This window comes from Emydura macquarii, unplaced genomic scaffold, assembly GCF_026122565.2.
Source record: "Emydura macquarii macquarii isolate MOO-44397 ecotype Brisbane River unplaced genomic scaffold, CSIRO-AGI_Emac_v2 contig_1253, whole genome shotgun sequence".
NCBI lineage: Eukaryota > Metazoa > Chordata > Testudines > Chelidae > Emydura > Emydura macquarii.
Window position 1 is genome coordinate 11,372,901 of NW_027131390.1, and position 18,553 is coordinate 11,391,453.

Genomic DNA, 18,553 nt, shown 5'->3' on the forward strand with positions numbered 1-18,553 from the left:
GAAGAGGTAGGAGGCAAGGAAAATACTAGAGACCTTACAAAAAATATTTTCTTTACATCTTTTTTTTATTCAATTCTCTCTTTCATATTGTTGGAAGGGGAATTACTTTATTTCAAAAAGTATCATGGTACAGAGAAAGTACCTAGCCAGGATATCCCCATAATAATAAAGCCACAAGTCAAAATAAGATTATTGCTAGTGAGATCTTGTTTTAAGGACATAATCTCCCTAGGCAGTAGGGATGTTGTGTAAGATAAAATTTAATTGCATTCCATTCTTCAACTTCTTTATTATAAAAATCTTCCATAAAATACAGGTATAAGACAGCACTTCCTAGCTTTGTGGATTTGCAAGTTTTATCATTAATAGGTAACTGTTTACAAGTTAAGGGGCTTTTAAAAGCTGTTATCCTTCTATTGTATTGTATAAATAATCTGCAATTTATACTTAGTATTGGTTTTAATCACACAAAAGCAGCATGGTGGGATTTTCAAACAATTGCATGACTTCTCTCATTGATGTAAGTGGGAGTTTTACCAGGGACCTCAGTAAATTAGACATATGCTGAGCGATTTTGAGAAATCTCACCCCCTGACGGCACTGACTGGATTTATTTTGATGTTAGATTGTCCTAATCCATCCACTGTCGCATAGGTGAGGAAGACAGGAAAAATAACTATTGTACATAAGAACAGCCATACTGGGTCAGACCAATGGTTCATGTAGTGTTGATTCATTACCATACTCTTTTCAACCCATTTCTGAGTTAATATTAGTATGGGTGAAATTCACCTTTGTGTAGCAGGTCAACAGAATGCTAATATACAAGTCCTCTAAATCAGTGGTTTTCAACCTTTCCAAACTACTGTACCCCTTTCTGGAGTCTGATTTGTCTTGCACACCCCAACTTTCACCTTGCTTACAAAAATCAGACAAAAATACAAATACACACTATTACTGAAAAATTGCTTACTTTCTTATTTTGTCCTTATAAAGGTTTGGTTTGTACTGAGTTAGCTAGGGCTTTTTTTTTTTTTTTTTTTTTTATTTAAAGCCTGTTGTGAAAACGAGGCAAAGATCTAGATGAGTTGTGGTAACTCCTGGAAGACTCCTAGGTACCTCCAGTGGTACACGTACCCCTGGTTGAGGATGCTCTAAATAGCTGCTCTAAATAACCCTTAAGTACCATATAAGCTTTGTGGTGGCCCTCTGCACAGGAATGACTTTCACCCAATGTTATTTATCATGCTGCTAGAACATTAACCTTGGCAATACTAACTCCGCTGCATTGCGTATGTATTTTTCTGTTCCTGCTTTTCTGGTTAAAAGTGTAGCTTGATGCATCATTGTTTATCTTGTAAAAATATATGCTGTAAGAAACATACAGAAGGAACAGCATGGACATGTTGGAACATTAACTTTTGGCATAGTGTTTGAGAGACTAATTATGTAATTAAAGAAGGTGTCAGACCACATATGCAAAAGGAGACTTAGTTTAAGTTGCGTGTTCATCCTTAGAGTTACACATTTCCTGATGTGTGTGTGTTCTTGTGCAATAATGCAGCCTCTTGCATTTAGTAATCTTAAATACAGCTTTTGCTTGTAGCTAATCAAATCTTTTGAACAAGTCTTTGGAAATGCTAAACCGATGAAGATCAGATGGCTACATGAAAAATCCCATGTGTAACTGCAAATAATAGAAGGTGCAAAACTGAGTACAGATTTAGTAAAAGCAATCTACTTAGTACTTAGAAAGCACCCTTCAACTGAGGATAACACAGTACTGCATAGAAATTAACAAATTGAGACACACACACCCTCCCTGAGGTAGCAGCTTTATTATCCCCACTTTACAGATAGCATAGCTAGGCCCAAGGGGTTAAATTGTTTACCCAAGGACAGTGGTTCTCAACCATGGGTATGCGTGCTACTGGGAGTACGCAGAGGTCTTCCAGGGGGTACATCAACTCATCGAGGTATTTGCCTAGTTTTATAACAGGCTACATAAAAAGCTCTAGTGAAATCAGTACAAACTAAAATTTCATACAGACAATGACTTGTTTATACTGCTCTACACACTGAAATGTAGGTACAATATTTATATTCTAGCCCATTTATTTTATAAATTATATGGTAAAAATGAGAAAGTAAGCAATTGTTCAGTAGTGGTGTGCTGTGACACTTTTACATTTGTATGTCTTTGTGTAAGCAAGTAGTTTTTAAGTGAAGCGCAAGACAAATCACACTCCAGAAAGGGGTACAGTAGGCTGGAAAGGTTGAGGACCACTGCCCAAGGATACAAATCTAGCAAGAGTTGAGATCTTCGGATTTCTAATCTTGTAAAGTTTAGCCACAAAACCAACCTTTCCTTCTCCTGAGGCCTTGTCTTTTTTTGTAACCAATGACATTAAGGGGAAAGGAAGAGACGGGTAAGCAGCTGTAATTGATCAAAAGAGTTGCTTAAGGTTTATTCTTTAGCCATTCCTGCATGTAGAACTCCCACTGAAGGGCAGCTGTGTGTATGTGACAGGACTGCAGAGAGGAGGTTATCATGCATGGGTATTTGAAGCTGGGTCTGTTATCAAGTTATCATTTTCAGCCAGGATTTTTGTTGAAACTTCTGTCAACGTGCACAAAGTCACCGGAATAAAATGAGAATCAGCCTTTTTATTTAATGTTCAAATATTTCTTAAAAACCCAATATAGTGAATTTTCTCTGCCTATTCTCCATTTACAAAGGGCTGGCAGAACTCTTCCAAATTTCAGCTCTGCTCCTAAAAATAGAAACCATTTCCAATTTCATTTAAAAACAAAGATAGTGAGAGTGTGAGCAAGGAGAGGGAAAAGACAATCAACATTGTACAGAAAATTAAGCTAAGGGGTATTAAGTTACTGCACAATTGTTGGACCTGTTCCGCCTTTTATCCTTACAATCGGCCCGGCGTAATGACCTGCATGTAGCTGCACCACCCCAAGGAGAGGTCAGAGAGCAAGTTGAGATTCAGCCACAATTCCTCCCCTACTCCCTTTTGCTTTGGAGGCGGCCTTAAAGCTACTCCCACCTATTCACCCAGGGAGCTACTCTTGCTGGCAATTAGTGGAAGGACAACAAAGCTGGGGTCCATTTACACCCTGCCCACTTGCAGACAGGAGGGAGTATCAGGTGATTAACCCCTGCTCCCTCCGCCTCCAATCATAATCTGAGCAAGGGAGGCCAGAGCTGCGGTAACATAGCCCAAAGAGAAAAGGCTTAACTACAAGAGGAAGTACAGGAGTACAGTGTAACTGAGTTGTGCTCCCTCGTTCATCTGTAAGTAAGATTACATGCAATATGGTACATCCTCAGGAGACTCTTCAACCTTTCCTTTCTGCTGCAATAGGATTTAATTACTTTTAACTGCTCATGAATGAATATGTCTTAACTGTACAGGTGTGTATTATTATTACTGCTGCTGCTACAGTGCATACCCCCACCAGTATAAAAAGGAGATGGGAAATAGTCATTGAAGTAGAGGAACAGGTTTACCACTGACCAATGTAAAATTGCTGAAAATCTTTTCCTAATAACTATGATTACCATCAGGATGCTTGCCACAACCTACAGGAATTTCCGTGAAAGTGTGGTTGGTTGGTTGGTTTCACTCACAAAAATACTGCAGAGTTTAGTCACATCCCCAGGAGACGAAGTTCATGGTTAAATTATAATCTCTATTTTCAACCTCCTATTAGCTATTGTAGGGGGTGGGGAGAGGTGGAATAGGAGAGGGAAATTTCACCATAGCAAAGATTTAAATTTGAAGCAAGGGGGCTCAGTAAATTCAACATTTTTTCATGAGAAGGGAGGGAAAAAAGAAAGGATAGGTGCCTCTAACATTTTGTTAGCATTTCATCCTAATAGTGCACAGGATGTTTTAAATTTGGTTTGTGTTTGGATTAAGTTAAAGTGCTTGTGAAGGAATTGTGTATTAAGACTAGGTCACTCTATCTTGATAGTTTTGGTAAGAATGGTAACTTCTTAAGGATCTTACTTTCCATTCCCTCCTTCTCCAATCCCTCATGAATTGGAGGGTATGCAGGGCAAGATCTTTTGCTGGAGAGGGGTAATCCCTGTTTCAGCCACACTCTCCCCACTATTATTGCAGATTGCAACTGTCCGATAGTAAAGGACAATGAAAGTTCATGGGAAAAATATCATGAACTAATTGAAGGGGAGGAGAGAAAAAAAGTTAAGCCATGCTACTAGCAAAGCAGATTTCCTGTTGCCAAAAAATAAATAAGCAAGGGGTTCGAGTGACTGTAATGCTATTGTAGGTTCGTAGCAATAAGCATCTGATCACCAAACAGTCAAATACAGATTTGTTTATATCAATTCTTTCAGCAGATGCTAGAGAGATAAGTAAAGTTACATATGTGAAAGCACAAGTTATGTACCATTCCTCAACACTTACACCATGGGAGTCTAAGGGAAGAATTACAGAGCAATCTTTATTCATGAAGTGTTATTCTTAGCCATTCTATTTCCCCATTAATAAATCTATTAAGACTTTAGCCACCGATTAATATCACTGGTTCAAGTAGTTTTATTTCTTAATTTAGTTAAAAATAACACTGCCATCATTACTGTATCTCTGCCCTGAAGGGCAAATATTGAGGATTCTTTATTAATAGAAGTCAGAATATTAATGATTAATATTTTATTGTGACCATTGTAGATGCAAGTGTCCAAATAAACACTTTAGCTGGTTAGTGGGCCATATTCCGTCCTTGAATATTAGTAATGCATATAGTAGTAGCACCTAGAAGCCCCAGTCATGGACCAGGACTCCATTGTGCTAGGTGCTGCACAAACACAGAAAAAAAAAAGACAGTTCCTGTCCCAAAGCATTTACAATCTCAGTATGCATGTACAGCCATTTTCAGTGGTAGTTACATGCACATACCTGAGAACAGACCACCAATCAGAATATAGTTTAGCCACCATTTCAAGATTTCATTCCGTTTTTTAGTCACAAAGTGGCAAAAGCTCAGAGCCATCAGAAGCGTCCAAAGCTTTTCTTCTTTGTACCACATCTAATTGAAATATTTTCCATTAATCATCATTGCAGGGGAAACATTGATTCCTTACTGGGAAATTTAGAGACGCTTGAAGAATCGCAGGAGCTTCCCCAAAGAATTGTCTCAGGAACAATGATGATGTGTTACTTTTCTTCTGCAGGCTAAAAGCTTCATTTAAAATTCAAATTATGGCCTGGAAATGTTGTGATATCCAAACAGATTAAGATTAGAGGTCTATGCATTGAAGCATTTTGCACAGCATGCTTCAGTTCAGAGCATACTGAACTATTTACTGTTGGTTTGGCATACTACTATGCTGTATTATTTTAAGGGAATTTCAGCTACTATTCCTACCATATTTACAGGCTTATCTCTCTATCATTCAGTTAAAGCAGATCCACTTCCTTTGAAATTCATCATGATATAATACATAGAAGGCAGAAAATCCACAGTATATATATGCAATACATTACATTTATCTCTCTCTCCCCAAAATTCTCACTTTCTTGTAGTAACATTTGGGGGCATTAGCAGCAGAAATGGGCTATAAGAATCTAACTAGTAATTTCCTTTCCTCTAGATTTATATTCTTGAAGCCTGTATTTCTGTCTTTAGTAATCTGTGCCACACTTTAATTACCCTTTGCACAAAGGAATTTCAGCAATACTTTAATTTATAGAGTACAAATACCCGTTAAGTACTCATTACTTAAATGGCAGTTGTTGTCCATTTAATTTCACAGTAATCACACTGTAGTGGTGGGGTTCTTGCATAAATTCTGTAGCCTGTTCACAGGCAGAACTGCCATGGAGGTCAAGGGGACTTCCAAGCAGTAATTGGCAACAGCACTGGGTACCATAATAAGATCTGGATTGTTACAGTCTAAATAACTAGGCTTTGCTTTACAATAGTGTGGGTTACAAGGTAATTAACTTTCGGATAATTGAAATCAATGTAAGTTTTATGGGATCGGGCTGACTAATTGGAACTACAGTACACAGTAGCATGAAGGAATGTGCAATTGCCAAGTACTTGTGTTGGGCCAAATTAATCCCTAATTTAGTTCCACTGAGGTCAATGGAGTTACACCAGAGATTAACTGGGCCCAGGGTTTGTACCAGTAAGGCCTATTAAGTAATCCTGCAATTAATGAGTAGTTAGCATTCACGATAATTGTGCACAGTAACTCAAAGTGTTACTGACATTTCTTTTACCCTTCTTTAAACTTAAATCCTTAGTTTTAATCTAGTTTTTTTGGTGGTAAATTGCCATCTTTGAACAATCTATGCCATCCACTGGCTGTATATTGCTGTACTTTCCTCTCTTCTAGCAAATCCCTAATTTTCTTAACCGCACTATTAGGTGCAGCCACCCATGGCCCTCACCACATAAAAAAAAGTTCCTTTTCCAATACTTCAGCATCTGAGAGTCAGGTGCAATATCTAAAGCTTAGCCCAGTTCTCTTGATGTGGTCACCCCAACTCTTTGTTCAGCAATGACATCTTCTGCTTCCATCCCCTATTGATGAACCATAGTGCCTGGTTTGTTTTCCTAACTGTAACCGCAATCTGTTAAAATGGCTTTGTAAGCAATTTGAATTCCACCTCCGAAAGCAAGATACACACTTCAGTAAATGTTTCCCCCAACCCTATTTGGGTTCTGCAAGAAGACACATCCTGGGCTGAAACAAGGGTGCATTCGGGGGGGCTCCCAGTGAAGGCCACGGAAGCCATGCACACACATCCAAGAATTGGATTTGGCCTCAAAATGAATACAGCATTACTCAAGTAATTTAAGGATGTCTGGACCTCCACAATACGTATGCATTGTTAGAGATACTGGTATAGCATAAAAACATGTGACCCCATAATATTTGCCACAAGTGTAATATTTGTGGTTGTTTTTTTAAAAATTTCATAGACAAGGTTATATCTGTTCCTGTTGAGGGTTACCTGGTTTGCATTAAAAAATATGAAGACACTCCATAATCATGAGGGTTCAGACATGTTGAGGGGTTTTCCAAGTTGTCCCGGTTAGATGTGTATCTTCAAAGTGCGCAGTGAGGCCAAAGGAGGATCGAGACAAAAAACAATTTTGCTGATTGTCATACGAGTCCATATTCTCTCAAACTTTGATAATAAACATAATAATCCATTAGAATTAAATCAAATGAAAGCTTGGATTGAAGCTATAGTGTAAACTACATAACAAACTTAACTGTGGTCAGGACTTCATGAAGAAGATGTGCACCACTTAGACTAGTAGCTCTATTTCAAACCCAAAGAATTTGTAAAGTGCATTTAACACTCAGCCAAAGATCAACCAGGGAAATTCTTAGGGTTCTTCCATGAGAAATTATCTTTCCTGCCAGAGATATGCAAACCCTGTTGAACACAGTAGCCCAAGATAAACTCCAGATACTATGGGGAATAATACAGCTCATTGTGCAAAGTCTGAAAACGTATAATCATTTGGGAGAAAGCGATCTGACAGCAAGTGCTCAATTTCTTCAAGGACCCATTTTTAAAAAGTTACAAGGAAACTGTCTAGTTTGAGTAAGTGTAAGTGCTCCCAAAAATATTGCATACAAAAATCAAGTGACATAATTTTGAGGATAAGTTTTATTCTTCATACAAACGAAGTGTTGAATCCCTTCTTTAGGTCCAAAAGTCAGTCTTAACTGTGGAACCATAAGCTGTGCTTTATACAGGGGTTTATATTAAAAAAAAATAAGTTTGTATACATGTAGAAACCAGAAAACACTGTTCATTTATAGTCTCACCCAAACCCCAATCAAGTGAATAGAAAGACCCAGTGGGTTTTGGATTAGGCCATGAAGCAATAAATTTAACAGTATGCACGTTGTGCTGGACTATAGTTGTTGGGCATCACACCGAAGGCAATAACCCCTTGAGACGTGGCAATAGCCTAGCATGACCAACAAGCTGAAGTGTCATGGAACCCCCTGGGTCTTTCTGTAGCACGATCACATGCCAGCATACATTTTGGTTACTTGCTGTGAGCCCAAGCAGATCCAAGCGTCCCATGTGGTTAGCTATCTGGCTTTGGTTTTGGGTCCACCACACATGCTATCGTTACGATCTCTAAGTTGCAAGGAAAATTGCATTCTCCTGGTAGAGAACACATTCTATTGGCAAATTGGTCCCTTCAGAGCTGCACATGGAACAAAACAAATTTTCTTCCTGGAAAAAGCAGACACAATTTGGCCCCTGGCTTCCCCTGTTGCTCTAGGGGAGACGGAAGAAAAATATATTTTGCTATTGGTCCTTGCCAATAGCAGATTACTTTCCGTGCCAGGCTGACTCAGCTATGCTAGCCAGTTTGGTGGGGATAGAGCCAAAACTCTACCCACTTCCTATCCACCTGCTCAGGAGGGGGGAAAAACAGCAACCCTGCAGAGGACGACTCCTCCCCCAGTAGGCAGCACTGGGGGAATTAGAAAATGCTTTGTGCTCCATTGCCCTGTGCGCCGATGCAGGAGATGGCACGCGAGGACAAGTGTAACACTTGCCAAAGAAAGCCAGCCTTTCAGCACTGAAAGTGTCCTGCTCTGAATAAATGATGAGCAAGTCACATACGTAAAAGCATCTGATGAAAGAAGAAACAGACCCCCCAAAAATGTTATTCCAAGTAAACACTATTGTGTTAGGCTTTGAATAAATCTCTCCCTCTAGGCAATTATATATGGGTAAACCAGTTACTGAATAAATAAACCCGTTATAAGCCCATTTTCTCTCTACTTTATTTTCCACTAACCGTATATTTCCAGTATTTATCATAATCTTATATCGGCACCGAAATGTGAACATTCTAAATATCATTAGGTAAAGGCATTTTCATACATTTATTTACCAAATTATACTACAGACAGCAGCAGGAATAGTGAACTCAGTCATGAAGAGCAAGGACAGGTCTGCCTTATTAATAGAGCTCTGTGCCCACATATATATTTAAATACCTTTGAGCACATTTCCATCTGTATGTATTCTACTAATGAGCTATTGCATCTGCTGAAGAAGGCCAGTCATCTAACACTGATTAGTTGGATGGAGACTGCTTAATTTCTAAGCACTTAATGAGCCCCTCACATTTTGTTGAAGCTTGCTCTGGTTAGTGCTAGTAACCTATTAATAAGGCTATGGCTTACCGGAGCGAAAAGTCTCACCCTAAGAAAAGAGGGATTGTAGCACGATCCAGGCTGAAATTCAGTTTCCCAGACTAGATCAGAACCAAGAAATCACTGTGGGGTGTCGGCTCTACCAACCTCTCAACAGGGCCACTTGGGACAGAGCTTCACTACTAATTTCTAGGGCAGCATAGAAGATGCATCTTCTCTAGGAGGCAAAGGCTGCTGAATGACCGCAGCAAAGACAATGGGCTGCAGTGGGAGAGGACAGTGGGACAACCAAATTCCCCACTTCTGTCCCGCACTCTTCCAGATCAAGACTGAACCAGTGAGAGGATTTGGGGCACCTGGCATCCTTCCCCAAATACCACATAGGTTGGAAGACTCAGCAACACCTTTCTGATGACTTCCAATCAATTTGCACACACAAAGCCAACATGTTCTTAATTGCCTACACAAATTGGGTTGGTATATGTAAATTATAGCGTTAGCACACACACTACAGTATGTGAGAAACTGCTTGCATAGAGCAGTGACACTCAGCCTTTCCAAATTACTGTACCCCTTTCAGGAGTCAGATCTGTCTTGCACACCCCCAAGTTTCACCTCATTTAAAAAACTACTTACTTACAAAAAGGCAAAAGTATCACAGCACACAATTACTGAAAAATAGCTTACTTTCTCATTTTCTTACCATACAATTATAAAATAAATCAATTGGAATATAAATATTGTACTTACATTTCAGTGTATAGTATATAGAGCAGTATAAACAAGTCATTGTCTGTATGAAATTTTTAGTTTGTACTGACTTTACTAGGGCTTTTTATGTAGCCTGTTGTAAAACTAGGCAAATACCTAGATGAGTTGATGTACCTCCTGGAAGACCTCTGCGTCCCCCTCCCAACGTTACACATACCCCTGGTTGAGAACCAGTGGCATAGTTTCCCCACAAAGAGAGGCCTTTTTTGGAAAATTTGACATTGATCACCACCAGTACTGGAAAGCTTCTTAGCTGGAGAATTTTGCCTTGGAACTCTGAGTCCCAGTGAATCACTGAACTCTCACTACGGGAACAATATGACTGACTACTCTGCCATCATCCTCCTGACCAGACTGATGCTGTTTTAAGAATAGATCCCTAAGGGGCCATTACTTTGTGCAAAAACAGAAGTCTACTGCCTCTAAAAATATTTTCCTAACAACTTAAAAAGCATGAGATCAAACTTACCTTTTAACACTCCCTGTTGGGAAGCACAGTAGTAAAGCACAGTGTGAGTATTAGATTATCCTGCTAATTACACTGATAATGCACAACCTCCAGGAGCGCAACAAAAACCATTAAAGGAGATCTGGAATTTTAAAGGTAAATTATAGGTCGTAATACTGAATGCAAGAGCAATGCAACAACTGGGAAATGTGAACAGTTTTGTGCAAACCTAAAAACAAACTAGCACCGATAAGGGCAATGAAACTGTCTACTATATGGATCTCTTAAATTACACTCTCACCACCATGTTCAACTACATGTGGATTAAGGATTGTTCCAGAGATTATCAGCCAGTTCCTGTAACAAAGTCAGAGACAGATCTTTGCTATAATGGGACTCTTAGAGAAACCCATTTAGAGGGCCTTCGAGAGGATTCTAAATTCATTCTTGCTTGCACAAGATTTTATATTAAACATTTTGTTCTGGTGGCAACATCATATCCTGGACAGACAAGTTTGGGCAAATTCCTATCACTTCATTCTCTCTAGAGATAAAAATCCAGCAACGAAGTCTTTGCTCCTTCGTGGTAGTTGGGAATATATTTCCCTTTTCCCAGTTCAATACCAATGGGAGGTCTATCCACCCATCCAGCTACTAACTTGACCCTCATTGCCATGGGCATCGGAGTAGAGCTGAGCAAATAATTCATTTTGGGGGGTCCGTAACCAAACAAAAAGGGTCTGCTCGTTTTGAGCCAAAAGTGAACTTTTAGGCTAAAAAAAATCTAAACAAAAAAAAAAACTTTAGAAATTTTGTTTGAGTCAAATGAAACTCGTGAATGTCATTTTAACCTGACATTTCATTGTGAAAATGGAACTATGAAAATGCAACTTCAAAATGGTTCAAAAATATTTTCCAGATTTTTCTCAGCTGAAACTATTTGCCAGATTCTACCCAAATTCATGAATAGTTTCAATACCTTATGGGGGGGGGAGAATGCATTTTTGGGACAAATTTACTATTTGTTAAAAAACAATTGCCCAGCTCTACATATGAGCACCTTTGAGCTCAGGTCACAGTCTAATCTTGATGTTCTACAAATAACTCCAACTAAATGCAGGCTGGAGAGCCAGAAGTTCATATCAAACCTCCAAATCCCCCGAGGCCGAAGGAAGCCTCCAACAATTCAGATCTTTCTGCATGACAATAGATGGAACATCCGCTTTAAATAGGGCTATAAATGAGGACTTCGATAAGGGCCCCTCTCTCCATAGTTTGTATTTTATTTATTCATTCCACATTTCTGAAGGACCATAATACCCAGGAGCCTGGCAACCTAGCCTACATTCAGGTTTCTCTCTGGTTCCCCAAGTCAGCAACATGCTTAACATTTACAGTTAGCGCTGAGCAGGAGAGAACAGATTGAATCATGCAAGGCCGGATGAAAAAAGCAGAATGCTGAAAATAGATTGCAAAGTCAGTGTTAATAAAAATGACGCTGACCTAAATTAGACCAAAATCAGAGAAAAAGCTTTAGCTTTCCGTCTGCTTCAATGACACTAAAAAGCCCCACCTCAAGCATGGTTTCCAGTTTAGTCTTCTGATTTGCCTACAAATAGAGATGTCACATTCAATGCAGGCATTACATCCCAAGCGTCATTTACAGTTTTCTAGCTATATTTTCAGATGCTTCTCTGAATCATATCCAAAACGTCTGAACCTCCTTAGCTTTGTAAAATCGGGCACGAAACGTTGCAGGGTCATGCAGGCAGTCAGAAGAGGAGTAGATTTGTAGTGTTTCCTGCTGGACTGGAGACACTTTAAAAATAGCCTCATGTTATGTTGCTCATTTTCCCAAACAGCTCTGTCCAAAACCTGGAGGCGCAGAGAGGCCTGAACATATCAGACAGTGAAAGTAAAAGGAAAAAAAGAGAGAGAAATCCGTCAAACCTCTAGAGAGGTTTCGACTGAATTCCTAAGAGCAAGTCCTGTGATCTTATTACATTACATCTTACTACATTATTGCTCATCTTACAATCACCTCGAGTCCCCACCCAAGAATTGGGCCCCCTCGTGGTAGGCACTGTGTATGTAACACACACCTTACTGACCCAAAGAGCTTACAGACAATAGACACCATAGCAGAAGGTGGAAGAGAAAAGAAGCACAAAGTGGGAAAGTGACATGCCCAAGGTCACACAACAGGTCAATGGCGGAGCTGGGACTAGAACCCAGGTCTCCCAAGCCCAGCTTAGTGCCCTATTAACAGGGCCACACTAGAAGTAGAGTGGGTAGCATTCCACCCTTACTTAACACAGCGGCACATTTCCAATGCACATTTTACAGAGGGCACTTGAACTCTGAATATATATATTTGAACAACCGGATGACGGGATTAATATGCCGTTAAAAAGAACACGAACACTTACACAGATACTGAAGTGTCCTTGGATAGGGCCATTCTAGACTTCTGGCATACTAATATTTGAGAGGAGGAGGAAATTAAGAGATGGCTGTCTTTGCAAAAAGCAAAAAATAAAGTCTAGATAGATCCATATTTATACAGCAGCCTGGAAAGGCTCAAGGGGAGTTGTTGCAGTCTATGAAAGCTACGGGTATTTACCAGAGAGCCCAGAAAGACACTCTAGATCTCTAGGGTAATTCACATATGTTTTTAAAGATCTATTTGCCCACGAGATTGGGGTGGCTCTAAAGGAGCAGTTCAGTCAGCCCCTCGGGTAAATCAAATGCATTTTTTTTTCCCAACAGCAAAAAAAAAAAAAAAAAAAAAAAAAAAAATGTCTTACCTCCAACTTTTAAATGCAAAACTAGGGTTATGTGACACTGTTGTTTTATGTATCAACAGAGACTTGAGACATTCAAAGCAAAGTCTCGAGAAGGCCAGCTAGTGTGGAATGCCAGCCATACTACAACCAGAGTCTCCCTGTCCCAAGCAGACCTATGGTCTATTTTTCATAATAAAGCAATAATAATTGCTATCACTTTTACTTCCATAGCACCTTCATCTGAGGAGTTCAAAGTACTTTGCACACACTCACCAACTGACCCTCAGAACTTCTCTGTGAGATAGGCAAGGACAGCGAAACCAGAACAAAGGAATCAACAAGCAGTGGTCTCCTAAAATATGGAGATCTTTAAATGGGGAGCAGTATTCCCAGTGGTTAGCGCATTGGACTGGGACTCCAGAGACATGGGTTCTTCTCCCAACCTGAAAATGGATTACAGGATGACCTTGGGCAATTCACTTCATCTCCCTCTACTTTAGTTTTCCTATCTGTGAAATTGGAATAATGATGCTCGCCTCCTTTGTAAAAAAAAACAAAAAACAAAAAACCTTTTAATCTATAAGGAAAAAAAGTGTTCTATAAGCATTAATAATAATAGTAGTAATAAAGCGGGCAAAGAGGAGATGAAAATCACTCAATGCCAAGCATTTTATTAGGAGAAAATTGAATATACAAAATATTTGCTTTTTTGCCTTTCCATAATATACTTGTCAATTATGGTCTTTAAAAAAAATGGTGTAAGAAATCATTTGATACTGAAACATTGATCTGCCCCAGATCTGGGTATAATTATTGTCTGGTGGTTTAGTATAAAAAAACAAACAAACAATCAAACAAACACCTTTGTAGCAGTACACAGAACTCTGCCAAAACAACTTAAAATCCATGTTTTTCTACTCTTTCACTGCGGATACTCAAGGAAGAGGGGCAATCCTATAATGAAAATCCATATAATCTACTCGGAATGGCAACTCATTTTAGAGTAATGAGCTGGTGGATATTGCAGCATCAGCATAATTTGGGTGAAAACTGCTCCTTATATTTGGCCCATCAGACCCCTGCTTTGGGCTAGCTTTCTAGGTCAGGTGGTCACCGAATAAAGGTTTCACGCTATTATCCCATTTTATACATGGGGCAACTGATGCCAAGAGATGAAGGCATTTTCAGAAGCGCCTATGTGCCTATCCACATCCTTACGCACCTAAATACCATCAGAAAAAATCTGGCCCTCGAGGTAAGTCTACACAGCGAAGGCTGTTCATGGGCTAGCTTCAATCTGGCTAGCACAGGTAACAATAGCAGCGAAGACAGCGCAGCACATGGGCTCCAGAGCAGGCTAGCAAGCGGAGCGCGTACCCAAGATCTTCACTGCCATTGTTACCTGCTAGCTGGATTCAAGCTTAGCGTACCTGAGCTAGCTATGCACAGCTCTTGCTGTGTAGACATACCCTCAGTGACTTACTAAAGGTCACATAGGAAGTTTGCAGCATAGCTAGTTTTCCTATTATATGAACATATAGGGAGAACATTTAAACAATGTAGGAAGAGGCCATCCCAACTGGAACATCCTTGTCCAACAGTCGCCCTTCCTTCCCTCAGCAGAGAGCCTCACTGGAGGGTAAGTAAGGAGGACGTGATGTAGTGGGATGTTGAGTTTGGCGTACATGGCAGAACTGGGAGGGTACCAAACCTTGAGGAAGTGAGCTGCGGCATTCAGTTTCCAAACTAAACCCTGAAGGGATTTTGTTCAGGTCTCATATCAAGAGATGAGGACACAGCACAGGTCTTAAGTTTTCTAGGATTTGTCAGTATGTTTCACATTCATCACCCCAGTGAAAGGCTCTCTAATTGGCTCTCTTACAGTTAGGAGTAACAGCAAAATATGCATGTCACTTTCACCCACTACTCACAGATACCCCCCACTAGTAAATGAATGACAGATCAACCACTGCCTGAAAATAAAAAACATAAAACCTTTAACCACACGTTCCCCCTAGCTTATCTCCAGTGTACTATGTGTCTTCCTGTCAGCCGATTACAAGTAATAATCATGCTTCTCATGGGGAAGGATTGATTGGTTTTGAAAGGGTGAGATAATAAAATGATAAAACATACACCCCTACGGGTGACATTGCTACTGGGATCAATTTAGTTTTCAGCTCATAGACGGACAATCATTTCTACTTTAGCAAGTAATAGCTGGTCCCATAGTAGGAGAACACCACACAGGTCTATATACCATCCCTTGCACAGAGTACTAAAAGAACTGCTTCCCTTTGCCAGAAGTCAATAATTTGAAAATATTTAACCCAGTACTTCCTCAGAGTTGAAGAGCAATCTAAGGTTTACTTTATTATACTTAGTTCATATAACTTACTTCAACTACTGAAAAAAAACCATACATCATATTTTTCAATTTTTTCCCCATAGCCATTTAATATACTCCCTCTCATCCCCCACAATGTTACTGCTTATTACTTTTAAACTGCAGTCAGTAATGAATTTCTTAGCAGACTGCATGTAAAACAAGGGAGCATCTGAGGCAGTACTGTGGGCATTCATTGCTTACAACTTTTTAAAATCAGCTTTCCTCACTGCAATGCAGTATGCACGGCCAGTGTGATTTTCACAGCAATAAGCAGAACCCAAATCTTTAAATGCAGTGGACAGAAATACAAGACCTAGCGTTCATTTAATTTATAATGGCAATACCTCGATCTGTTTAAAGAGTTATTGGTTCTCCAGTCCCTCTGAATCACTGATATGTTGGGCTAGAAGGGACTTTAGGAGGCCAAGTCCAGCCCTCTGGACTGAGACACGACCAAGCAAGCTAGACCATCCCTGATAGGTGTTTGTCCAACCTGTCCTTACAAACCTCCAATGATGGAGGTTCCACAACCTCCCTTGGAAGCCTGGTCTAGAACTACCAGAGTCCTGTAGCACCTTAAAGACTAACACATTTCTGTGGGCATAAGCGTTCATGGGCTGCAACCCACTTCCTCAGGTGCTCGTTGCAGCCCACGAAAGCTTATGCCCACAGAAATTTGTTAGTCTTTAAGGTGCTACAGGACTCTTGTTGTTTTTGCTGTATACAGACTAACACGGCTACCCCTCTGGAACCGTTCTAGAACTGAAATTCTTCTTATAATTAGAAAGTTTTTCCTTAAACCCATTGCACTTCTTGTCCTATCTACATCATCAGCCTCTTTATAATAGCCCTTAACGTATTTGAACGCTTATCAGGTGCCTCCCTTGCTCTTGACAAATCCATGGTGGGGATTCCTTACAATCCATTTGTAAGCACCTGGATGATAGGATAATAATTTGTTCCAATATCTTTCCAGAAACTATAATGCCCTAACTCCTGGCTCCAGTGATCAAGATAGACTAGCTGATTTCCATCACAGTGGCAATTGCTCAGCATATCTGCAAGGCAGGCACTATTCATCTCAAACTGGGGAACCAAAATTAATGGACGCTTTTGAAAATTTGGGTTCACACGATTTAGATCATACAAGAAGTCAGAGGCAGACCTGGAAACCCACAGCCTTCTGTGAACCCTGACTATCTTCCTTTTTTGGAAGAAAAGCTCTAATGTAAATATTTATCCATTAGTAGTAGTACAACAGCATAAGCATCTTCGAACTTTCCATACACCGGTACACAATACTTGCCCTGAAGAGTTTACATTACAAGAATGAAGGCTTACTCTTAGTCATATGCATTGTCCATACTTATGAATAAACATTAAGATAATAAAACTACTTGACCAAACACAATTTACTTACCTGAGTGAAGATGGCAGGATACAGTCCTCCATTTAGAGGAATGATGATTGCTACAAACACTGGGTGAAGCCCTGACTCCATTAAAATCAGCTAACAAAACTCCCATTGACTTCAGCTGCACCCATGATAGGTGTACGTTTGTGAGAGGTTTTTTGTTTGGTTTCTTAAACAGGCAAGAGGATGAGAATTACCCCTCAGTAAGATGATGCGGCATGTTAAGTTTAGCTTGGTTTATGCCTTGGATGTTTTAAATGGACTTGTTGGGTGTAGACCAGAGTTACTGATGAACAAACAGGTCAAATCATATTGAGCTAAGTGGTCTCAGCCCACTAGCAATAACCTGCTCCCACAGAGAAGGGAGTAAGGGGAATTCAGGAAGAAGCCTATGCTGTTAAATAAGTGCTCTGTCAATTCACTCGTACACAAAACGCTGCTGTGGGGAGCTCACTTAATTATCCAATAGCTGCAAATAAAAATATTAAATAACCTAGTTACACAAAAGGGCAGCTCAAAAGGAAGTGATGGTTTGAACAAAGTTGGTATCTTTCACAACACAATATGACTCCAGTAAAGGGGCAAGATGGAGTTTGTGTTTTTAGTGTCAATATAATGTGATCTGTACAGTCACAGAAATTAGCTAGGGAGAACAAGATCATTACGAGTGGATTTAAATGTTATCAGAGAGACGAAATCAGCCTTTACACATCAATAGTCCTTTGCAACAAAATACAATTTTATTCTTGCAAAATAAGTGTTTTATAGGCCATCTGCTAGGGTGTCGCTAAGACCCGGTGATTGTTGTCATAATATTTATAAACTAATCCATAAAGATTCTGTGTGTCCTGGAAATGGATTACATTATCTTCACAGCTGCCCTGCACCCACCCTTCTGGAATCTTTGCATTGGGACATTCCTTTTGCTTCCATATTAAGTTCAGTTTTCAAATAGTTGCTTCCAAGGCACTCTGGTGTTTGCACCCATCTCTTGTATATCCCAGCCCAAGTCCTCTGGCTCGTCCCAGTGGGGCCTCTAAACACTTCCACTCCTTCCACTCCACCACTTACTTCAGAAAGAGGTTTCAAATTGATGTCTAAAGACCCTTCTTCCATTCCTTTAAAAAGCTCCCCAAAACCTATTTGTTCCACAGCTTTCCCCAGGCACCTCTGCATGTTCTCCTTCCTGGCACTCATTCCTTCATACCAATAATAGGACACTTAATCCCTCACTTTCAGGGCCTCTAGCTCTGTTCAGCAAGATTCTTCGGCACATGAGCCTAACTTCAAGTACGGGAGAACACTCTCCGGTGTCAATGAGACTACTCGCGTGTTTAAGTATTTTGCAGAATGGAGGCCATAAAGCCTGATCCAAAATACACCTAGGAGAGAAAGGCACAAGATCCAATGGCTAGAAACTGAAACTAGACACTAGGCTTGATGCAGAAGATCAGATTAGAGAATCATCCCGGTCCCTTTTGGACTTAATCTAGTAAAACAGTAGGAGTCTTTACAGGTGGATCATTATAAGTGGATTTAAATGTTATCAGAG

The 18,553-nt window shown here is 39.9% G+C and overlaps 1 protein-coding gene across 1 annotated transcript in view; it reads right to left on the reverse strand.

Moving 5' to 3' along the window:
• IL1RAPL2 (interleukin 1 receptor accessory protein like 2) overlaps positions 1-18,553 on the reverse strand; it is a 513,137-nt gene that overhangs the window by 463,456 nt on the left and 31,128 nt on the right. The gene's annotated exons all lie outside the window — the stretch shown is intronic.